Source organism: Marmota monax, unplaced genomic scaffold, assembly GCF_021218885.2.
Source record: "Marmota monax isolate L192 unplaced genomic scaffold, Marmota_monax_Labrador192_F-V1.1 WCK01_AAM20220418_F8-fsc00081, whole genome shotgun sequence".
NCBI lineage: Eukaryota > Metazoa > Chordata > Mammalia > Rodentia > Sciuridae > Marmota > Marmota monax.
Window position 1 is genome coordinate 3,013,314 of NW_026695234.1, and position 25,775 is coordinate 3,039,088.

General features: G+C 45.4%; 1 protein-coding gene across 2 annotated transcripts in view; it reads right to left on the reverse strand.

Annotated features, from left to right (window-relative positions):
* Grik4 (glutamate ionotropic receptor kainate type subunit 4) overlaps window positions 1-25,775 on the reverse strand; it is a 408,987-nt gene that overhangs the window by 106,420 nt on the left and 276,792 nt on the right. The window lies entirely within an intron of this gene.

Below are 25,775 nucleotides of genomic sequence, written 5' to 3' on the forward strand. Positions count from 1 at the left end.
TTCTGGCCAGGTGGAGACACCGCTCTCCTTCAGGTGGTCTCCCTTCTGAAGACAGCTCCTCCAGCCCCTGGCATCTCCTTTGCTCTCTCACTGCCATCCACAGCTACTGCCAGGGCCTCAGGCTGCAGGCCCGAGCTCACCTGCCTAGAGCCCAGCCTGACTGGTTTCAGCCTGCAGAGTGGAGTTACAAAGACTCCTATGGAGCCACCAACTCCTGACAGAGTGGAGTTGGATGCAGATTAAGTGTGTTTTGGATCCTGCCACACTCCCATTAGGGGAACACGGATGTGCCAGAGAATGTATTGATTCATAAGCTGATATTATATCCTGTCTCTCTAACAGGGCAGCTGCCCATGCGCTGTGGGCTATCAGCAGGCGTGAGGGGGCAGATGGATAATGAGAAGAGATGCATTTGGCAAGGGTGAGGTGACTAGGGCACAGAGCCAGGCTGTTGTCGGGAAACCAAGGGGCCTCACTGGCCGTGGATGGTGGGGGCTGAAAAATGTCCTCTCTTCCTGGCTTCCTTATCAATGTAGGCAGACACATGATCCCATCTCCGCGCTTTCCCTGCACATAGGCTGGTGATTGCAGGGCCATTTCAAGAAAGTCTTGGGTGTCCACAGACTCACAGTGGTGAAGGGGGACAGAATGGATAAGGGCTTCTGCATCCAATCCCGCTTCCTCACTGTACTGGACGTGTGACCTTCAGCAGGGCCTTTAATCTTTGTGGGCTTCAGATCTGCATTTTGCAAAAAGGGTGCAAGAATATTAGCAGCCTTCTAGGCTGTTTCAAGGAACAAATAAGATTCTGTAAAGGCTTAACATTACATCTGACAAAGGAGAATTTTTAGTGTATGATAGTCGCTGAAAGACTTCCACGAGACTTTAGGTGACATCGGGCCCTCTCCTTCTTTATTTTCACTTGCCTTAGAAAACTGAGTGAGGAAGGTATTTCCTTCAATGTGTGTTCTGGGCACAATGAAAATGAACGAGTTAATTACAGACACTGAGAGACAGTCCATCCAGAAGTCACCCAGTCTGTCTTCCTGCCTTTTTAATTCCTACCTTCTTATCCCCTCAACTACATCCTATTTCCTATTTTCAAAGGCCTGTTAAGATAAAAAGATTCCAGGAGTTTCCTTCATGATTCATTCTATTTATAATGACTCATAGGAGAGCCCTGCAGAAGGACAAGAAAGGGGGTGGCATGTTCTTTTACTGCAATTTCCCAGGACACTGTAGGATTCTACTCTCCAAGCATCCTGACAGTTAGGAAATTCTTCTTTATATCTAAACTTAGACTGTCCTGGTGCTATTCTAAAAGAATATGGGAAACAGCTGCCCCCACTAACTTATATACAATGAAAACCTCTGCACCAGTATTCCTCCAAGTGTGTTCCCAAGGATATCAGCTTTCCAGAAGGAACTAGAAACTATATGAAAACAAGGTTTTCATGTTCAAATAGGGTTAGAAATCATTGCATAGTATATTTGCCTTTTCGATATTCACGACACACATGAAAGCACATTAAAGGTTGAAAGGAGACCCGCAGGGAAGGAGCTTGTTTAATTTTGTTTAACCCCAAACTTTCCAAACATATTGACTATGGAACACTTTTCCCCCTAAAATCATGAGTGATTTGCAATGACATTCTACAGAACACCATTTGGGGAATGTTACCTAAAATGTTTTCAGAGAAATGCATATTATGAACCCAAATAAAATGGTGGGAATATTATACCAACAGATATGTCATAAAATTAATGAATGTCAGGATTGGAAGGAGTTAGGGGTCATCCAGTGCTGCAGCCCATCTCCAGCTCTAAGAATGCACACCTGGCTCACCTAGGGTCCTGGGTTCCCCTTCCTCAGTCTCATTGCCTAAGGCCTTTATAAATTGACAGAAAGGGCTAGGAGCATCCCCGAGATAGAACAGGTTTCCATAGGAATCTTGATCCTTTTATGAAAGGGAAGGGGTGTCTGCTGTCAGTGAAGGTGGATGCCTATTATCCCAACACCAGAGGAACCACCTCTAAGAACCAGGGTGAATCTCCCTGGATAAGGGCTTCTGCATGATCAAACAACCATGTGGTAAGGCCAAGTAGTGGACCATCTGCCAAGACCAGGCCTTCCATTATTCCATGTGTGCATGGCTTTGTGACAGCCCTCCTGTCACCATTACTTGCTCACATGGATGGATTCTCTCCAAAGGGCTGTATAATCCTGAGAAGCAAAGATGGGCCTGCCTCACTTTTGAAGCCCACACTTAGTAGAGTGCTGACCCCTAGAAACGGCTCGGTCGGTGTTAGTTGAAGACTGTTGATTGAAAACACCTCAATGCCTTGGGGTCCTCACCGTAGCCATCTCTATCACTAACAACGCAGCCTTACAGCTACACAAGGTGTGAGAACATGAGTAGAAGTTGTACCAACCCCCAATTGGAAGTTGCATTATTGTATTTTAAAGACAAATTCTTGACAGCTTGTTTTCTTATCACTGGGTGTTCTCATTTAAAAAACAAAAAAGCTTAAAACTGTGCATGCCTGTGGATGTGTGTGTGTGTGTGTTTTAATGGTACATAAAAAGGGTCCAAATAACTATAGCTGAAGGTCAGGTTATAGCCACAAGGGAACTTGGGTGAATGTCACCCTGGGATAAAGGAATGCCTCATCAATAATGGCTTCAGGGCTGGGTGAGGGCTCCTCACTTTCTCCAGCAGGTGTGACATTTCCAATACCCTGGTTTATAAACAGGCATATTCACTGATCAGCTGCAGGAAAATTTCCCCAAATCTAGCCTATTCATCCACTGGGGCCGGGCAGCAGGGACAGGCTGTAAGGGGTAGCTGATTAGGGAATAGGGCCCAGAAGAGCAGGGGGAAGAAGGTTTTGGAGACTGTGTGACATGACCATGGTTGAGAGTGGGAGGACTAAGCTCATACCACACAGGGTCCAAATGCCAAGAAGCATACAACTTCTGTACAGGTGTTTGGGTGGCTCGGAGGATAAGCTTCGTGCAACTTCTGCAGAGGGAAGAGGGAAGGGGGCAGAAGAAGAGATGCCCTCTCTGAGGAGCAGGGACACATCCAGCCTGGGCTAAGCAGCCAAGTCCCTGTTAGTCACAGAGGGAATAGGACAAGGTTAGTCAAATAGAGCTACAAGAAGAGGAGCTTTGAATGATCCAGATTTAGCTTGTGCACTTGGATTCAAGAAGAAAAGCAAGAAACCAAAGCTTAGGTCCACACAGTACCCTTGAGTCAAATCTACCTCCTAACCCGGGACAAATGGGGAAGCGGGGGAAATGGCATCTGCCACCTGCTCCCTGCCCAGCAGTCCCTTCTCCTGTTCCTAATGGAGTAAGTGCAGTACCATTTCCTGAGCATCTATGCTAGAATCTTCAGAGGCCGCGCTGCTCTTTCTTTTTCAATGCCACACTTCATCAATTGCCAATTTGGTCAAATCTGTCTCCTCACTCTTGAATCTGTCCTTTCTTTCCCAATCCCTCCAGGTTAGACCCTCATCATTTCTCCTTTATAATGACTGCCTACTTAACAGAGGTACTGCTCCTGATCTTGGGAGTCACAGCCAATATATTATAGGATGCTCAGGTGCCATTTTTCCTGATGTCAGTGTGGACAGTGTCTACTGGCATTGTGCAATGTGGCAATCTTATCAGGAAACAGCAGAATGTATTAGAAAAAGCACAGGCTTGAGAATAGGACTGTCCTGGATTCAAACCCTGATTTAGCCACATGCTGGCTCAGTGATCTCTGGATGGGCAGGCCTCTGAGCTGTCAGTTTGTCTACCTATAAAATGTGGATAAGAGCAGCGACCTTGCAGGGCTAATCCACAAAGGAGCCCTCAGGACATGAACCCTCTTCTCTCCAGTGCAATCCAACCTCTGTGCTGCTGGTGTTAAAGAAAGTGGCTGCCCACTCCTTGCTTCTCCTCCTCACCAGCCAAAATATTTGGCCTGAGGGCCTTTCACTCCTTCTCCTTCTCAATCTGTAAGACGCTAATCTTAGCTACTTGTCAAATGAGAAAAGTCATGCAAATTATTACTGTCATTTTACAGCTATAAAATTGAGGCCCAGAGTAGTGAAGTTGCCCTTCCAAGGCCACACAAGAGGTTCTGAATTCAAACCCAAGACTCATTAACTTCAAAGTCAGTGCCCTATGTTTGTTTATTTATTTATTTATTTATTTATTTATTTATTTATTTTTGGTACCAGGGATTAAATCCTTAACCACTGAGCCACATCCTCACACTTTGTATATTTTATTCAAGACAGGGTTTCATTATGTTGCTTAGGGCCTTGCCAAGTTGCTGAGGCTGGCTTTGAACTGGTGATCCTCCTGCCTCAGCCTCCTGCGCCCCTGAGAGCTCTGTGTTCTTGTACCATTTACTCCTTAAGGAGTCAGAGGGACTGGGTTCTTTAGGCTGTGCTGTACAATAACCAGCAAAATTGAAGTTAAGCTGATTTCAGAATATTTATGTTGACCTTAACACCAGGGAGAAGATTTACAACAACAAAACAAACACTGGTGGTCTAAGTGAATAAAGCAATTATCAAACATCCACTGAATCTCTGAGAAGGTTCTAATCATAAAGGCACCCGGGGCTGAACTGTGACCTTGAGAAAATGGGAGAACTGAGGTTTTCCCCCCAGCATGTCCACCTCGGCAGGAAGAACCCAGAGAAGGAACAAGAGTCAGCCCAGGTGTGGTAGGTGGGGAGGAATCCGAAATAAATGCAGATACATGTGTGGCTGAAATAGTGCAGAGAAGTAGGAGGTCACATGCAGCTCTGAAAACCTGGCCAGTTCTGCAGAACGTGGTTGAGGGGCCACAGCCATCCCCAATAAACTCTGTAGTCACAAGTATTTGGCCACAAATGCTTTCCCTGCTGGCCTGTGAACTCCTGACTGGTAGAGTGGGCTGACTCGCTCTTGGCCATATCCCTGGTACCTAGATAAAAATCAGTGAAACCCAAACCTGCCTCTGGTTTAATTAAATGATTAGCATGATAATTATGCTGGGGAGAATGGATATAGATTTAGAGTTGTGACATTTGAAATCATATCCTATTTATTGCTATTTTGTCCTAGATTTTCCTTTCTGAAACCCCACATTTCAAAAACCAATCACTGGGTTGTTTTGTTTGTTTGTTTGGGGGTTTTTTTGTTTGATTTTTTAATTTCTTCATTTCTATCTCTTTTAATTAGACAAGTTTCCTCATTATAAAATGGGGGAAGTGATGCTTCACAGTGCTGTTGTGAGACTCAAAAAAAAAAAAAAGAAGAAGAAGAAGAAGAAAAGAAAGAAAGGTTCTATGTATTCTGGAAGTAGGATACAGACTCCTTGAGTTATTAATATTATTAGAAGTCACAATAAAATACTGAAGGAATACATTTTTCATGCACTTTCAGGTGTCATTAACAGGCAATAAGGAAGACAGGGTGGGCAGGGAACCTTCCTACAGCCTACTAGATTCTGCTGCTCAGGAGGCTTCTCTCTGCTTCTGCACAAGGCCCTGGGCCCCAGTTGGCCCTGAATAGCTACCTCTTCCTAGGGCCACAGGCAACTCATAAAAGGTCTCATCCAGGGCTGGGGCTGTAGTTCAATGGCAGAGGTCTTGCCTAGCATGTGCGAAGCACTATGTTTGATTCTCAGCACCACATATAAACAAATAAAAGATCCATCAACAAAGAAAAAAAATTTAAGTCATTATTTAAAGGTCTCATCCAATGCCTCTAGGGCCTCTGGGGCGCCTCTCAGTTCTGTCACCTGAATCCAGTTGGGTTGACTGTCCTTATTTGCAGCTTCTTCAATCCAGAGTTGGTTTGACTTCTTAACAGTGGTGTGACAATCCCCCTAGCTCCCCTAACGGTGGGATTTCCAACAGTCCCTTGTGTCTGGGCTGTTGTCACCCAAGCTTCAGTCTTTGGTCCTCTTGGCTGCATGCTCAGCCTCTGTCCCCTAAACTGCCTGGGAGAGGAGCTGGCAGCCTTAGTCAACCAATCACAAGTTAGTAAACATCAGTTATATAATAACACCAACTGCTTCCATCGGGTGGCCCTATGTAGCTTTCCTATGTTCTTTGGGTCCTCCTGGACACACTTGGACAGGACAGGTTTTATTCATATTCCCATTTGGTAGAAAAAGAAACTGAGGTGCCTGGAAGCTAAGTGTCTTGCCCAAACGACAGACGTGGGATTAAGATGCCATTACTGGCCAGGCACAGTGGCGCACACCTGTAATCTCAGCAGCTCGAGAGGCTTGAGGCAGGAGGATTGAGAGTTCAAAGCCAACCTCGGCAATGGCAAGGTGCTAAGTGATTCAGTGAGACCTGTCTCTAATTAAAATACAAAATAGGGCTGGGGATGTGTCTCAGTGGTTGAGTGGCCCTGAGTTCAATCCCCAGTACCCCCCACCCCCCCAAAAGATGCCAGTACTAGCTTCAGGATCAGAGCTTATCTTACCTTCTCTACTGCATTCTCAGCACTGGGCTAGGACACCAGGAGATGGTGTCGAGCAAATGCCCCTGTCACTGAGACTGTTGATGACTGACAACTTAAAATGTTCGCACCCCAGGAGTCCTGAGTTCTTAACCTATTATTATAAGCAGGAAAGGTGGAAGGAACCCTTAAGATTACATCACTCCTCATCTTGAGCTCTTTATCTTTCTGCATCGATCTGATCCTCTCTCTCTCTCAGTTCCCTTCTGTGACTGTCACCATTATTCACTGGCTTTTCAATAGAATTCGTCTTCTACTTCTTCCATGCTCTCGCCATCCACATCTCCTGCGTGCACACTTCATTCCTTGTTATTTGAGAACATTTTTGTCCCTTTGCATCTCTTGAATCCCTCCCCTGCCCTCCATCACTGTTACCTGCACCTCAAATGGGTCCTCAACAGGTTTTTCCTGGACTATAGACCAATTGGTTTCCCTTCCTCTGTCTTGCAATTCTCCAAGTTCTTTCTCTATGCTGTTGCTTGGAGGAAAGTCTCTAGATTATAAACTTGATCATGAACCTCCACCTGCAATCTCCTCACCTGCATTCAGGATGAAAACAAACTCCTCAGCTGGGCAACAAATTATGATTGCTGCCGACCTTCACCTCTGTCCCCACCTTGACCTCCTCCAGTACCCCAGTCAGGCAGAACTGGCCACTCACTGTACCCCCATATATACCAATTACCACTTTGAGCTTTTTTGTTCCTCAGGAATTTATGCAAAGCTACCACCCCAGGCCTGGCTGCCATGTGAAGCACACACACTTACATTATTGGCATCTACTCTAGGTCTCAGACACAAACCTCAGTGCTGTTGATTGAAAATTTTGGAAGGTAGCATCTGTCCCTCATCTCACACGGCCAGCCTGGTCCTCAGAACTTCTCAAGGCTCTTCTTTGTAGCTAAGGTCTATGCACTTCTCCTCAGGTCCCACTGCGTGGCAGAAGCCAGGGTCTAGACCGTTGTCTCACAAGTCCTGCCTTAGCTTTCCTTAGGAAAGTCCTAAAAGCAGCAGAAAGCCAGGATCTCCTGGGCACCTTGGTCTCCTCTCCCTCCCTCCAGAGTTCACCTAACTGTGTACCCATCAGTCTATTTATCTGCATCAAAGCCTGTGCTTTCTGCAGGCTGGGAGATTGCTTTTTGTGTAATAGGTCTTTGAAGACAGTAGCAGCTGGAAGGCTAATTCATACCTGTCAGTAAACCTATTTAATGGGAGATTTGGTCCCAAACCTCCCAGTTTCCAGCTTTCCTGGATTCTTCTACCTGCATGTTTCCTATTGAGTTCTCCCATGACCTGAACATGAATTTTTTTTTTATTTTCAGCAACTCTGTCCCTTCCCTGCTTTTCTCTCCCAATGTGAGTCCACAAATAAGACTTCAAAGGCAGATCACATTCTGTTTTATTCATGGCTCTATCCCCTGTACCGTACACCTCACCTGTACCTAGCAAGTGCTCAGTGTACATTCACTAAACAAATTAATGGTCTCCAGAAAACACCCTTCAGGGTGGAAGCACCTTTACAAGGACTTTAGTCACTTCTCCCACCAAGAGATAGGCGCAGGCCAGTTGGAGAGCCCCCTCCCACCACCACTTCTACACAGCAGCTGTGACTGTCTTCACTTTGTATTTAGGAGACTGTTCTGAGTCTTGGACACTAAATAAGTAGCTGTTAACTATGTAGTTAACTGTGCAGCTGAAACCTCTGTGAATGAAAATGGCGGACACCTTGTGCTCTCTCCCTTAGGCTAGGGAGAGTTACTGTTTTCCTGTAGCTTGCTTCCTTCATCAGGCATCTGAAGTCCTCTGAACTAAGGTTCCACTGATCAGACCTTCTGTCTACACCTCAGGAGCTAAACTTCCCCTTTTCCAGGTCCCAAAGCATTAGCCTCAGGCATGCAGAGACTGAAGCAAGGCACCACCCTTCCCACCAGAGAAACAGGAGTTCAGGAAGATCAGTGACGCTGTCAATCTCTGACTCCTTACTGACTTTGCCTGTCCCATCTGTGGAGCAGGTTTATATAACGGGCTTTCCAGGAAGGCTGAGCATCTTGTGACTCTGACATGCTCAAGGTCACTAGGCTTTCAGATGGGTTCCCATAGTGGGGGGAAATATACACAAGATTCTTTGATCTTGGCCATGTGGGCTAGTCTCATTCATTCCTCCATTCAACACAAATATGCGTGTTTCCTCAGCACACATATCATGTGAGGGACTAGAACTATGACAGTGAGAAAGCCTGGCCTCAAGATGCTTATATTTATGGTAAAGGGGGGCAGGTCTTGTGTGAGAAGCATATATAAGATGGTCTCTTCAACCACAATTGCTGTGGATTTTCCTGAGCTAAGAGCAGAGTGCAAGCTGAGACCCGAAAGAGACAGTCAGGTAAAGAGGCAGGAAGAGGAGTTTCCCAGACTGAAACAAGAGCATGTGAAGAGTCCAGGAGAGGGAGGGCAAACACTAGATCTGGCTGGGGTGTGTGTGGTGATGGGGAATGGGTCAGGAGAATGCCAAGAGGCAAGTTCATTGAGAGGCTGTAGAAGTCATTGTAGGAGTCTGGGCTTTATCCTCTGGATAATGGGGAATCATTTAAGGGTCTTAAGCAGAGTGCAACATGATCCAGAGTGGTTTTAGAAAGATCTTAACTTTTGACCTAGATTTTTAAAAAATCCAGCTGTGGAAAACACAAGAGAGGTGTTCACTGCGTGACTTATGGCTGGAGGCTACGGCGGGAGGGCAGGTGCCGTGTGTGCCACTGGGCTGTGAATGCCAGCTGTCAGTGCTGCAAAGCCAGGACCGGGGAAGCCTCCGATGATGATTAATGGAGCTGTGGATGCCTTTGCCACTGAGTGGAGCCTGACGCTAAGGATGGAGAAACTGGATTGCTTAATAATAACAGCACTTGCTCCTCCTAATGGTGCTTGTAATACAATAGCACTTATAATGTAATAATAATAATAATAATATGATTTGCCATAATATCTTTTCTTCTCCTTCTCCCCATGCTTCCCAAACATTCATTAAACACTCAACACTTCTTTCAGCAGGAACCAAATTCCTCAGGGCAAGGCCTCCCTTGTAGCTGTAGCAGCCTCAAAACGCCTCAGTTTCCCCCTGTGGTTCTCAAGTTTTCCCTCAGAGGCCAAGAGACGTGCTCTCCCCAAAGCCCCACCCTGGGCTGGTGGTAAGGTTGTGATCTGTGATTGGCATTGTCAGGGGAGGTGCTGATTTCCTGCCCCAGCTGTCTCTAGTCCAAGCTTCCTGGTTCCCTGCCTCCATGGCTCCTTGACTACTCTCTCACCAGTGGTTTCAGGGAACGTTAAAGAAATAAAGTCACTCCCATAGTCGGCATGCATTACAGGCAGGATTCTAAGTTGACCCCTAAGACTTGCCCACTCCTCTGCAATACACACACACTTGCCCTACACACAATATCCCCAGGACCTTGGCTATGTGACTGGGTTATGCTGCATGGAATGCTTGCTTTTAAAGAAGGAAATTATCCAGGTGAGCCTGACCTAAGCCCATGGGTCCTTTATATACAGCATCTTTTAAAGGACTGGTTGCAGGAGGTCAAAGAGATTAAAAAGGGTGGGAAGAAGGCATTAGAGCTGGGCCCCATGGAGATGGAACAGTCATGGGACAAATACCCCCAGGCAGCCTCTGGACACTGAGAGATGCCCCTAGCCAAGAAACTGCAAGAAGACAGGGATTTCAGTCCAAGGGCCACAAGGAAGTGAGTTCTGCTAATGACAGGAAGGGAGCTCAGAAGAGGACCCTACTCGCCAGATGACACTGTGGCTGGTGAGCACCTTGATTTCAGCCTGAGCAGAGCCTGTCACACAGATCCAGACTTGTGACCGACAGAACTGGGAGCTGATAAATGATCCTGTTTGAAGCTGCTAACTTTGTGGAAACTTACAGGAGCACAGCAATAGAAAAGTGATACAGCCCAGAAAAGCCATAAAGATCAGTCTGAAGGAGGAAGATGGGGGCTGAGAGAAGGCAATTCCTCACATCCACCATGTGGTTGGAAAACCTTAAACAAGGCTCTCAGACTTCTCTGAGCCTCACTTTGCTGCTCTGTAAAACTGCAGCACCCACTCGGCAAGGCTGAGGATTAAATATCTTGAATATGAATGCTTGTTATGGCATCTGGCACATTGCTACATTCAGAGCCAAGGGCAACTAGTGTCACCATTCCAGCTTGTGGAAATGGGTAGATTTTTATTAAGATTCTCTTGATTGCGGACAACTGGAAATTTCTGGATCCATAGAGAGAAGGGAAGGCCAAGGTTTCTCTTACTGAATGAACGGGACTTTTGAATTTTTAACAACTTTGTGACAGAAGCAAGGCAGTCTCCCTTTCCACAAGCTTTACTAGACAGTGTCCTGGGCAGTCAGAGGGGACATTTCCATTATGTTTCCAGAGATACTGAAGCAGAGCAGTTCACAGAGCCGGGATCTTATTTCAATTTGATTTATTTCCTATGCACAGCCTGATGCACCCAGTCACCAACACACACAGGCACAAAAGAAACTGTGTGTGTGTGTGTGTGTGTGTGTGAGAGAGAGAGAGAGAGAGAGAGAGAGAGAGAGAGAGAGAGAGAGAGAGATGGATGGTGGGGGTGGGGGAAGACGGGAGCTGATAAAAGGAGAGAGTTTCAATTTTGATTCAATGAATGAAACACAATTTGGTTCTGGGATCCCCCTGGGACTTATCTTCTGTGTCATGGTATTTGTCAAATAACAGCAAAAAGGTTTTCTGATAATTGCCTCCTCCCATGTAAGGAAGGGTTTCTTCACCTCACACAGGTCTCCTCCAGCGAAGGCTTTTCAGCTTCCCTTGATTTTCCTGCAATACTCATTCTCTCCTCACGCCCCTGCCCCATGGGCTTAGGTGTCAGGTGGCTTTGGGAACTCCTGCCTTATCTTGGGTAACCAGAGATCCCCCAGAGGCCCATGTGCTGGCTCCTGCTCCCCCACCCAAGCTCCAGGATGGGGCCTAACTGGATCATTTCTATTTCCAGTGGTTCCACAGCCCTGGCCCTGGTTCTTCCTCAGGATCTCGGACAACAGTGCCTCATCTCCTGCCTGGGACATTCTGATTCGCCAGTCCCCATTAACACTCACTCTTGCAATGAAGAGAACAGATTGAAGGACCAAACAGAATATCTCAAATAGGGCAGTTCTTGGGGAGACTCACATGCAGTTTGGGGTGCTTCTTTTGGTCACCTGGGTTTGCCAAGAGAAGGGTCTCATCTCTAAGACCTTTTCCTGTCCCTATAGGACTTTCTGAGCAGCCATACTCCTGCCATTCAAATAAGGCAATGACTCCATCCAAATGTCCCCTGATCCTGCGCCCTGCACCAGGTACTATCGGAGCAAGGGGAGGGAACACTTCAGCGGTTCTGAGGAAATAGTGGCCATCTGTAAATGTTGGCAATAAGAAAGGTGGACAGAGGGTTGGCCCAGGGTAGCTCAGGGCTGCAACTGAAGTGAATCCACCCCACCTGGCACCTTAGAGATGGGCTGTGCCGTGCCCGCATCCCGCATCCTCTGCTTCTCTCAAGGCTGCTACACAGCATTCCTCATCCAGGAAGGAGTCCCTGTGTCCTCAGGTCTCAGGGTTAGAAGGCCCCATCATGGTCAGGGACAGGACAGACTCCTGGATGGCAGAATGGAGTTTCCCTGTCAGACACTAATGAGTGGTCGGTGCCATGAGAGAAGCAGGGCCATTTCACCTTTGGGATGAGCAAATCTCCCTGTTCTTTCCCGAGGCACCGAGAGCTTATGTTCCCTTCTAGGCCAGTGGTTCTCATCGCCTTGGCTGGGCACGATTGTTGATAGCTGTCTAAGTGGTTATCCCTGGGCCTGGGATTTGTGACAACTGGTCTGAAACAGGCATTTGTGACAAGGACCACCAAGGGCCACTTAGGACTCATAGTTTTCCTCTTTCCCTGCCTTACACAGGACAGGAAAGTTAGCTACCTGTATGAAGGCTCTAAAAGGTTCTTCCTACATCCCAAATACCTTCCTCACCAGCACCACAATTTCCCACTCTATTAAAGCCTTGATTAAAATGCAGATGTTGCCCGGGTGGGTGAGGTGACAGCTGTGTGCATCCTCATCTTAGAATCTCTGCCTCTCCCCATCCTCCACCTGGTTAACTACTATTGACTCTTTCAGGCCCACTGGGTGAGGCATCCCCAGGAAGTCTAAGAGCCTGCCAAGCTAGCCCAGAGGCCCTTCTTTGGTGGCCCCATAAGACCTGTGCTATGAGTCCTCATCACTTTATCGAACCCATACATTTACAATAATCTATTTGGGTTCTTCTCCTGCAGTTTGACTCCCCAACACACAGCACAGTAGGTGCTCAATTAATGTCAATCCTGTGAATGTGTGAGCGTGAGGAGACCTTTTGACTCTCTGAGAAAGTTCAGGCCCTTCAATTCTTCGCTTCAGATTTAGTTAGATGCTTTCAATGATTCAGAAAAATTCAATGCTGTCACCAGCCATTAACACCTTGGCATGGATTGTATTTTCAGATCGGAGAGGCCTGTCATTCATCGGGGCTGTGAAGAGTGAATCAAGATATGGAACCAGGCAGTTATTCCCGGGCAAAAGAGAGTGAGAGATCAAGACAGCTTCCAAGACCAGGGCACTCACTCCCCAGGGACAGCTAAGGGCAAGGAAGAGATGAGCAAGCCAGACAAAGACACAAACTCCATGACAGGAAAGTCACCTGCTTCAGTGGAACTCAGGCTAAGCAGGAAAATTCACCCAGACAGTTATCCACAGACTCAACTGGATTTCAGAACTGAAAGGTCTTTGAAGATCCTCTAGCTTATTCTCGGAGGTTAAAGGGCTATCCAAGGTCACACGCAGGGAGATGGCCAAGACGAGATCTCTACTGATGCCAACTCCAGTGTTAGGCTACCATCTGAGCAGAACCTCCCTTTGCTGGCTCTTGCCACCCCTCTCCATCACACATCTTGGTCACCCCACCACAGGTACCTAGCTTACTGTGTCCACTGTCACTCTCCCATTCTCATTTCAAACCTGTCTTTCCATCAAGAAGTGGTGTGTGAGCTAGGCGAGGTGGTGCACACCTATAATCCCAGCTATTCAGGAGGCTGAGGCAGGAGGATTGCAAGCTAGTGGTCAGCCGGGCAACTTAGGGAGATGCTGTCTCAAAATTAAAAAAAAAAAAATGGCTAGGGATGAATCTCAGTGGTAGAGCACTTGCCTGGCATGCACAAGACCCTGGGTTCAATCCCCAGGACCACTAAATAAAGAAATAAGCAGCTGTATCTGTAACTCGCTATCCAAGCTCCCGGAGGAGCACCTAATGCTCCTGCCTCTGGGCCCCCACACCTGTGTTGCTTGACGGAGGCTCCATGGAGACACATCCTGCTGGACCACATCAGACTGGTCCTTGAGTTCCCCACCACACAGCAGGCACTTAATAGGCATTTGCTGAGTAAGTGTAGTTGATTTCAGCATTTTCCATAGGAAAGTTGTTTAATCATGGCTGGCTCATCATTTTGTAATCCTATCACTTGGGCCAGGGGGCTTCAAGCTGTTAGCCACCATTTCCTCAAATGCAAATGCAAAGCAATAAAACTCAGTCAAAGCCTGTGAACCCCTTTTGGATTCTCCCGTCATTTTTGAACACTCCCACATTTTCCAACAACTTAGCTTAGAGAACACACTGGGGGTTAGCAGCTTCAGATAGCACCGTCTTAGAGTCAGAGTTTCTCCTTAGGATGCCGTTGTGCTCACGTATGCCCGAGAGACATTTGTCCCTGCCAGCCCTGCCACCTCTCGGTTCACATTTGGTGGGGGTGGGACTTTGGCAGCTCACATAGACACATGGGGAGTTTTCACTTCATTACTCTGTTCCTAGTTGCACTAAAAACATATTTATTCACCAAAGCGTACTGTAGTATGCAGAGTGGCTCTCCTAAAAGGCTCAATAAAGCTGAAATATGTGGATACTCTTAATAATTTTACAATAAACTACACTTTAGAATCAATTTCTCTGGCACTAGAAAGTTGCCAGAGATGGATGGTAGCTTCTGGCTCTGTGTGTGTGTGTGTGTGTGTGTGCATAGGGATGTAGAAATGTGTGTGTTACACTTTCAGTGAAAGAGTGAACAACATGGCATCCCAGGAACTATGGGTCCAACTGGTTGAGAGGCCAATTTTGGAATGTTTCTGATAACAGCCTTGGAGCTTTGAAAGCTAGATAGAGGCAGTAACTAGAAACCAGGCCTAAGGATGGAAAGACTCAACAGGGAAGTTGAAAACAGAGAAGGTAGGGAAATATTTACTCGCAATCCACTGAGGATTAGAAACTTCCCATGTTCTTCACAAAATGATGTGAAGAGATAAGCGTTATTTTCTCCATGTTACCAAAAGAGTTTAAGTGACTTGCCACATGCACATCTATGTATAGAGGGTCCTCTCTGATCCGATGCCCTGGCTGCCTCCATAAACAATATCCTAAGGGTCAGCACAGCACAGGGATGAGATCAACTGACCTCATGTGCCCAGCTTTGGGGACAGGGGACCAATTAATTTCATAATGATCTGAAAACCTGAAGGAGAGGTTTTGTTTCAAAAACCCTTGGGATCTGACTCCATGAGTCTGGTGCCAGGTTCTGGTCTTAAGGGGGCCACTTGACCAAGGCTGACCAGGGCAGGCATGATGGACAGCAAAGGAAGCAGCTCCTGGTGTCAGAGAGGCCACTCAGCGTGATCAGCTTGACTGCCCTTGCATTCTTCTTCCCCTTTCCGCCTCAGTGGTCATTCTTGGTGTCAACACTGGGCCTCAGGTTTTGACATTACCTGCATTAAGCAGAGTCCCCAATCCCTGGCTCTCAGATCCTGAAATAAACCACCTGCATGGTCCTGTAAACTCTTTCAGATCTGTCCAGGAAAGAATGGGAGGAGGGCCTTCCCAGACTGAGTCGATACCAGTTACTGTGTGGGCTACTTTATGTTAGAGGTTTCATCAGGGTAAGCTGAATGTCTGTTGGATGCAAGGAGATGAGCTATCTCACCTGATCAGCCACCTGTGCCCCCTGCCACATACTTACAATGTGATGAAATGCTCCATTCATTCATTCATTCAATCAATATTTATTGAGTACCTATTATGCTTCTATAGGCTACTAGATTACAAGACAGACTTGGTCCTGCCTTTAGGAAACTCAGAGTATGGAGAAGGGAGATAAAGATGAAAGAATTCCCAGAGGAGCTGAATGCCACAAAATACAGAACACAGGTTACTATGGGAGTGTATGGCAGCAGACTCAATCTAGCTGGGAGTCAGAGGAGACATCCCTGGGAAAAAATGACATTTAAATAAGACCTGAAATGTGGGTAGGGCTGGAAGGGAGAAGGAGAGTGGGGCTGTAGCATCCTCACTTTCTCCTGGAATCAATTGCTGCTTCTTCCTCTGCTGCCCCAGCTCCCCTTTCTGTAATAATTTTAGCAATTTCAATTACTTATGACTAATCTGTGATAAACCCTTGGAAAAATAAACACAAGCTCTTGTCTGCTTGACAATAAAATGGATGCAGAGGAGGAAGATTGGCTGCTTATGTCCATTCTGCCTAAACAAAATTGAGACTGAGTGTGGGGGCGTGGGTGGCAGGGGGAGTTAGGGGACATTGCTGCAGGGCTTGCTGGGACCTGGCTTGAGTTTGTAAATATAAGTAGCTGTTTGATAAACAGGAACTGCTTCCGTGGGTCATGTGGACCCTCCAGTTCAATGGGTCATTCTCCCGAATCTCCAGGGAACATTCCCAGTGCAGGAATTCCAACCACACAAAAAAGTCCAGGGTTGGAAAGACCCACAGACATCACCTAATGCAACCTCAGAATTTGCAGATGAAGAACTGAAGCCCAGCAAGGAGAAACGGTTGCACAGTTGAAGGCAGTAGAATGGCATGGTTAGAGCTATCTGCCTGGTTCATGATCTGGATCCACTACCCTGAGCAAGACAGGAAGGCCTTCAAAGCCCCAGCCTGCTCATCTCTAAAATGGGAATAAATGGTGCCCTTTGCTAGAGTTGGCATGAGGCTGAAATGAGAAAATAACTATGAAGCACTTATTACGGAGTCTTGCATAAAGAAGTTGTTCAATAAATATCAACTGTTGCAATTACTGTGTTACCCAGCATTAGTGTCAGGGCTGGACCTTTAAGCCACAGTGACTTCACTGCCAGTCCAGTGCTTTGGTCCCCGTGACAAGGCCTCCTGATAGAGTGACCCTTTCCCCTGCCTTCCAATAGGGCACAGTCAGTGTGCTCTGCACCTTCCCTCTCAGTTCCCCCAGAGAAAACTCAGAGATGCCACTATCTCTATATATACCTCACAAATGGCAGCCTGCTCTCCAGTGTGGGGGTGTGCCAGGAACTGGGGGTTCTGGTGTTAACAGCAGGCAGCTCCCCATGCTGCTAGTACTGTCAGAAGGAGACAGTGGACCCCGGGATCCCAAGTTTTCTGCTTCCAAGGCCCAGTTATGTCCCACTTTTCACTGATGTCCCATGACTGTTGATCTTTACCCTTAAATCTCTGCACATCTCCCTGTCGAGGAGACAGCTCCCTCCTACGGCACAGAGCCCATCAGCACTCTCTGACAATAGATTAGGGTGATTTTATCTTTTTCTATTAGGCAGTGATTGCAACTCTCCCTGGGTTCATTAGTCGCTAGGTAATGACTCCAGATTTATTAGCTCAAATCGAGCTTCCTCGCTTCCTTCTTCACCTCTTCAGAAAACATCAGCTGCCTTTGCTGTCTCAGTAGCAGACAGGGCTGTGACCAAAGGCCCTTAACTCTTCCTGTTCTCTATTCAAACTTCCATCAATCTTGTGGAACAAAGGTTCCCCCAGACAAACCCAGAGGCCAACTGGAGGACAGAGGCTTCCTTCCAGACTACAGGGCAGAAGGAGCTCAGAGCATCTGTAACTGTCCTGTGCATCCACCCAGAGAGAGCACTCTGGGCACAGACTCTTTTGGTTATAAGGGAGCTGACACCCTTTAAACTAAGTGCTAATCTCCATTCATAGGATCCTCTAAACAGGCAAGCCAGGGCCTACCATGTAAACTGCTTTTCTAGCATACATGGAAAAGATGTGTGATGATGACTGATGATCATCATACAGAGATTGCTTCCCGATCACCAAGCTCATTTCCTCTTTTCCCTGGGCACACAGCTAGACTACATTTCCCAGTTGCCCTTGCAGGTAGGTGTTACCATATAATGTGTTCTAGCCAATAGAATTGTGAGAAATATGTACCACTTCCAGACCTGATCCATAAACCCTCCTGTGTGGGATCCTCCATGTTTTTTCCCACCCCTGGTTTCTAAGAGGACACATGTACAAGCTAGAAGATGCCTGGGCCCCTGAAGGACCTTAGGGAAGTCTACCCAGTTATCAAGAACACATTTCTGGGACTTCAGTTAAAGTAATAAATAGTGAGTTGGTCCTCATTATCTGTGGGTTCCACACCCATGGATTCAACCAACTGTAGATTGAAAATATTTGGGGAAATATGAAACTAAAAAGAGATAAATTGACATAAATATAGTCATCCAATCCTTAACAAAGGTGCCAAAAGCATACATTGGAGAAAAGACAGCCTTTTAAACAAATTATCCTGGGAGAAAAAATGGATATTAATATGTAGAAGAATGAAACTAAATCCCTACCTCTCACCCTGCACAAAAATCAACTCAAAGTGGATCAAAGACCTAGGAATTAGACCAGAAGCAGTGAAACTACTAGAAGAAAACACAGGGGCCACACTTCAACACTTTGGCACAGGCACTGACCGACTTTCTTAATAAGACTTCTAAAACTCAAGAAATAAAACCAAGCCAGGCACGGTGGCACAGGCCTGTAATCCCAGTGGCTCCAGAGGCTGACGCAGGAGGATGGCGAGTTCAAAGCCAGCCTCAGCAAAGGCGAGGAGCTAAGCAACTCAGTGAGACCCTGTCTCTAAATAAAATACAAAAAAGGGCTGGGGATGTGGCTCAGTGGTCGAGCGCCCCTGAGTTCAATCCTAGTACCCCCTACAAAAAGAAAGAAACCAAGAATCAATCGGTGGAATTGCATTACATTTAAAGCCTTCATTTCAGCAAAGGAAACAAAAGTGTGAAGAGGGAGCCCACAGAGTGGGAGAAAATCAGAACTCAAAAACTTAACACCAAAAAGAAAAAAAAAAGAATAATACACTCAATAAATGGGCAAAAAGATCTAAAAGAGACATTTCTCAAATGAAGAAATACAAATGGCCAAAAATATATGAAAAAAGCTTTAACATCTTCAGCAATCAGGGAGATGCAGACCAAAACTACACTGAGACTTCATCTCACCCAGTTAGAATGGCAATCTTCAAAAATACAAATATCAATAATTGCTGGTGAGCATGTAGGGGAAGAGATACACTTATCTATTGTTGGTGGGAATGCAAATTAGTACAAACACTTTGGAAGGCAGTAGGAGATTTCTCAAAAGACTAGGAATAGAACACCATAGGATCCAGCTATCCCAGTCCTTGGTATTTATCCAAAAGAACTAAAGTCAGCATTATTATAGTGTTACATGAATACCCATGTTTAGAGCAGCACAATCCATAATAGACAAATTATGGAACCAACCTAGGTTTTCATCAATAGATGAATGAATAAAGAAAATGTGGAATATATACACAATGGAGTTCTACTCAGCCATGAAAAGAATGAAATTAAGTCCTTTGCTGGTAAATGGATGGAAATGGAGAACATAAGTCAGATTTGGAAATTCAAGGGTTAAATGTTTTCTCTCAGATGTGGAAGCTAAGGAGAAAAAAAGGAACGAGAGTGGGAATTTATTTTTAATAGAAGGTAGAGTAGAGATGGGAGACTTAGGGGGAGGGAACAGGGGAAGGACCAGGGAGTGCAGCTGACCAAATTATACCAGGAACAGAGCACAATGCATTACAATCTTATGTGTAACTGTAATGCATCAATCAATCAATCAATAAAAGGAAGACCAATAGGGTAGAGGGAGGGGATCAGAAAGAGGGTAGAGAAGGGAGCTGTAATTGGCATTGAAATGGAGAAAAGTACATTATATGCATTTATGAACATGTCAAAATGAGCTCCATCATCATAATGCACTAAAATAAATGAATAAATACATTTTTAAAATATTTTGAGTTGTTAATGGACCATTAATTAACTAATTAATTAATTAATTTGTGGTGCAGAGAATTAGACCCAGTGCCTCACACATTCTAGGCAAGCGCTCTACTACTGAACTACAACCCCAGCCCCAATAAATAGTTTTTTTGGTTTGGTTTTTTTTTTTTTTTTTGTATCAGGGATTAAACTCTGGGGTGCTTGACTGACCACTGAGTCACATCCCCAGCCCTTTTTTACATTTTATTTAGAGACAGGGTCTCACTGAGTTGCTAAGTACCTCGCTAATCTGCTGAGGCTAGCTTTGAACTCGAGATCCTCCTGCCTCAGTCTCCTGAGTTGCTGGGATTAGAGGCGTGTGCCACCAAAGTTGGGTCTGTACTGACTTTTTTCTTGTCACTATTCTCTAAATGATGCAGTGAGTATGCTGCATTTATGTTATATTAAGAATTATAATCTAGGAGATGATTTAAATTACAGGGGAGTAAATACCATGGCATTTTCTATCTGTAGGTTGTCATCTGTGAGGGGTTCTGGAACCAGTCCCCCACAGACCTCCATTGTGGGGAAGCTTGGAGATTTGGGGTGGATCAATCATAGCAGCTAGAATTACCTGCCAGACACAAACAGTGTTATCAATAATAATTGGTTAATTCTTACCAAGGTTTTAAAAAGATGGATATTATTATTATTATTTCCAATTTAACTCTGAGGAAACTGAAGCCCAGGAACCTCAGGGCCATGAGAATCCTGAGCTCCTAAACGATTTTCACCAGTTGTGAATGACTGTAAGGACTGGGGTTTTATACGTCAGCTCCTTCCTCTCATCACAGAGCTTCTTAACAGCATCCCCCTCAACCACAGCCAGGTGGTCTTGCTTCTTGCAATCTCCAAATAGAAACAAGAAACATACCTGACCATATCACACCCCTTGGGATGGCTATTATTTAAAAAATGAAAAGTAGCAAGTATTGAAAAAGTTGCAGTGAAACTCAAACCTTGTACATTTCTGGTGGGAATGAAAAATGATGCAGTCATTTTAGATACCAGTTTGTTGGTTACTCAATAAATTAAACATATTATGACTCTGTGATCCAGCCATTCCCCTCCTAGGCATATACCTGTAGGGGTTTAAAGCAGGAACTTGAACAGACATTTGTACATCTATGTTCATAGCAGCATTCTTCGCAATAATCAAAAGGAGGAAGCAACCCAGTGTCTACCCATGGATTAATAAATAAACAAGAGTATGGTCTATATACACAATGATATCTTATTCAGCTTTAAGAAGGCAGGAAATTTTGACACATGGATCAACCTCAAAGACAATATTGTAAGTAAAATGAGCAGACACAAGAGGCTAAATAGTGTATAATTCCATTTATAAGAAATGCCTGGTCAAATTCATAGAGATAGAGAGTGGAATGGTGGTTTCCAGCAGCCGGGAGGAGGAGGAACTGGGGAGAACCTGTCTAATAGGTACAGAGAGTTCCAGTCTGGGAAGATAAAAGCTGTTCTGGAGATGGATGGAGTTGATGGTCGCATAGAAACGTAAACATACTTCATGTCACTGAAAGGAATACTAAAAAAAATATTGGTTAAAATAGTAAATTTTGCTATATATATATATATATATATATATATATATATATATATATTTTAATCACAATAAAAATGCCTTTTAAAAATGGAATGAGGGCTGGGGTTGTGGCTCAGTGGTAGAGCTCTTGCCTCTCATGTGTGAGGCCCTGGGTTCGATCCATGGCACTGCATATAAATAAATGAATAAAATAAAGGTCCATCAACAACTAAAAAAAATTTTTTTAAAGTGGAATGAAATTTTGATACATGCTATGACAGAGAAGAACCTAGAAAATATGATAAGTGAAATAAATGAGACACAAAAGGAGAAATACTCTGTAACTCCACTTATAAAGGGGGCCCAGGATAGGCAAACTCCAGAGAAAAGGGGGAAAAAAACCAAACAGAGTTTGACAGGGGCTAGAGAAGAGGGTGTGGAAAGCTATTTCTTAATAGACAGAGTTTCTTAAGGTTGAGGAAAAAAAATTCTAGAAGTAGCCGGGAGTGGTGGACACGCCTCTAAGTCCAGCAGCTTGGGAGGCTGAGGCAGGAGGATCAGAAGTTCAAAGCCAGCCCCAGAAACATAGTGAGGCTCTATGCAACTTAGGGAGACCCTGTCTCAAAATAAAAAATAAAAAGAGCTGGGAGTGTGACGCAGTGGTTAAGCACCCCCGAGTGCAATCCCTAGTGCCAAAGAAAGAAACAAACAAAGAAAAACATATTTAAGAAATAAATAGTGGTAATAGTTGTATTAATGCCATGGAAATGTAAACTGAGAAATGGTTAAAATGACAATTTTGAGGAGAGAGAGAAGGAGGGAGACAGGGAGGGATGAAAGGAGGGAAGGGCTGATTGATCTCTGGATGAGGGCAGGAACCAGTTCTCAGGGTTGCACATGTGACTTTGAGCAGTAATTCGCTTGCTTTGCTTGGTTCCCTATTTGGTCCAGTCTCACTTGGGCCTAAACTCTTGTCCTTTTACTTTGGACTGCCAGCCGGGCCTTGCTTCCTCCTAGTTCCTCTCCACAGGCCTGACCTCTGGCCAAGAGCACATCTGGCTTTCAATTTGCCTTTCAAGTTCTGTGACTTGGACCTCATAAGCTGCCCCTCTGCTCCTGGGCTCCGGCCTCAACCAGTTGCCATTCTCACCTACTAATCAGGGACATGCTGTGCTGGGAATGAGTCCTGACCATTTAGAACCTGGAACTGGGGCAGGAAGCTGCTTCACTGATCAAACCTTTCACACCAGCACCAACTCCCCCAAATCCCACCTTGAAGTAGATAATGCAAATAAAAGACCTGGACATCTGTCCACCGTTCGTATGACTGGGGGCTTGAACATCTTCACACTTCAGTCACCTCCTTTGTTCTGGGCAGCATCTGTTCCTGCATGTGGTTCTCTCCCCCCTCTGAGGAAGCACCTCTCTCTTGGTCTGATACCCCACCATCACGGTGCTACTGAGCTGGATTTCTCCTGACCCACAGACTTGGCTCTTCCCTGGGTTCATCCAGCTTATCCCCAGCTCGGCAGTGAGAACTGGGAACCCTCCAGTAGCCTCAACTCCCTCCGACTCAGTTCCTCTTGTCACATTTGTCCTCTCTGTCAACCAAGGCCCAGGACTGGCACACTTATTCTCCCTGCTGCCTAGACCCTGAGAAAGGAAAAGACAGTTCTTCTGTGGGGGCCAATGAATTGACGGTTTGCAAGTCTGATGCATGATGGATCATTTTGTTCCAACTCTTGTAATGGCTAATCAACTGATGGAATCCAGAGAAGACAACCCAATGCATTCATTACAGATGCCCTAAATCAATCAGCTCTCTTAATGCCTGCATGAGAACTCAGGTATGGGGACTTGGTCAATTACTCAGTAATTACTGACACAAATAAGCCCTGCAATGGTGGGTTCAGTCATGCACAATAACCAAACTACCTACATCTATTCATTCTCTGGAAATAAATAAAACAGCAATTTAGGAGTCACTTTTACAGGCCATTACATGCAAAATATGTATCTTCCATTTCTTTTAGCTGATGAGAAGCAAAACTAGGACTTTAAAAAATAATCCCCCTTTACTAAATTCATATGAGAACCAATTGCTGCATGTATATTATCTCTCAAAGAAGGTACTATTAGTGCCCATTTACAGAAGATGTCACAAAGACTCAGAGAGGTTAAATAACTCACACAGGATCACGTGGCCAACATCTATTCAAACTAGAATTTTAAGTCTAATCTACCTAAAGCTGAGGTCCATGCCTCTTCCAGTTCTCAAAAAAAACTATTCTGAGAACCCACTGCATCAATGTGGCAGAATTCAGAGAGATGGATCATGATGGGGATCCCTAAGGAATGCAGAGAAGAAATAAATAAAAACCAAGGCTCAGGCGGCATCTGTGTTTGGGGGATGGAGCTGAATAAATGCAAAAGATAACGAACTCATTGCCCTCTATAAAGTGCCTCCTTCTCTAGCTCAAAACAGTGTTTCAGTCTTGCTATCACCCTGACGCTTCCAGAAAACCAAGGCACTAATGAGGAGCTTTTAGAATATTTTCTCACTGATTTGATGCAATACTTCTGTTTCTATTTTCTTGACTATTATTCAACCAGCATCACTCATATAATTAATTCTCTGGTTTTTCTCCCTTGCAAACTCACAAACTATGAAATTCCTGTTAATTCCAAGTTCAAAGAGCTCTCAGACTGAGGCATCTCTCGGAGCTTCTCTGCTCCACGCCCACCTGAAAAGGAAGAAAGTCCTTTGAAAACTGAAAATATTATAGTGCTATGTTGAAAAACACAGCACTTCAGAGCATATAGTACTTTATGATTTATGCGCGTTTTTACTTACAGAATTCCAGTTAATCCTCACAACAACCTCGTAAGGTTGTTATACCCATTTTAAAAATGTGAAAACTGGGGCTCTGAGGGCAGAGTTGACTCTTTCAGAGAGAACAGGACAGAGTGGGGACATGACCCTGAGTCCCCTGATGTCACAGGCCAGTGCTTCTTCTACTAGATAACATGCCAACATCCCCACCATGTCAGAGCAGGTAGAATGACATCTTCTTAAAAATCTAAGTTGAGCTTCTCCATCTCCTTCCTTCCTTCCTTCCTTCCTTCCTTCCTTCCTTCCTTCCTTCCTTCCTCCTTCCCTCCCTCCCTCCCTCCCTTCCTTCCTTCCTTCCTCAGGATTGAACTCAGGGGGACCTTGACTACTGAACCACATCCAAGCCCATTTTTGTATTTTATTTAAAGACAAGGCCTCACTGAGTTGCACCTTGCCATTGCTGAGGCTGGCTTTGAACTCCTGCCTCAGCCTCTGGAGCCACTGGGATTACAGGAGTGTGCCACTGTACCCAGCGCCATCTGATTTCTGATTCCCCTCCAAACCACTGGCCTCCTTCCCTCCCCCTGCCAAGCGACCCGGTGACTCCTGGCTGCAGCCTTTCTCCTCCTCTGCTGCAGCTGCCTGGTGGCGGGAGAGAGCTGCCCTGGGCAGGCTGGCACAGCGCTGCAGACCCTGGCCTGCCTTTTGTCCCTCCTCCTCCCCATCTCCCAGGCTCCCCAAATGGAACCCAACTGTACTTTAATCTCTCTTTACTCTTCTGCCAACTTGCCCAGGCCGCCCCAGAGCCTCTTTACTTGAAGCAAATGCTTTTGCATTGCTCTGGGAATAGCCTAATCCTTGTCTCCCCTTTTACATGTTAATGCTCTGATTTACAGCAGCAGTGTTAGTAAAAAAATTAAAAAGTGGCAAACAAGGCCTTCGTGCTGTTTTACGTTTGGGGGGCGTGAAAGTAGGCCTCAGGGTGCTAGTGAGGTTCTATTTCTGGATGCAAGAGCTGCTTACACAGGTGTGCTCCTTGGAGAAAGTTCGTTGTGCCATGAACACATAACAAGTGTGGTCTTCTTCAATCAGCAATTCCAACCATAGCACAGGCAGTTTTGAGACGGTGTTGAACCAGCCATTTAAACTCGAGTTCAAGCAAAGGGGAATGACTCTCTGGCAAACCTCTAAGATCTCTTTCAACTCTGAGAGCAAAGGCCTGTTGTATGCTTCAAGGTTAATAGTCCACAGAAGCCCAAGAAAGGGCTGCTCATGGACACCTACAGCTAGGAAAGAACAAGGATCTCAGAGTCCACGCCCGTCTCCGTAGGTAGGCGGCTCCTATACACCGCAGGGAGATCTAGTCCCTATGTCCAGGGAAGGAGACTGCACCATCTCCTAAATTACCCTCTTGCACACTTTCAGCAAGAAAGTCTTTGCTTCTCAGTAAGCTTATTCTTTTTAAAGTCGAAAATACCAAGCTGTGAGGTTGAATTCTGCTCTCTAACTTAGCAGGGCTCTTTCAACTAATTGATATCTGCCTTAAATCCTCTGATTTCAAAATTATAACAGCTCAATGATGTTGCTGTTCATACTTCCATTTTGTAGATAAAGACACCAAAGCTTAGTGTTTTGTTGAAGGGCACAT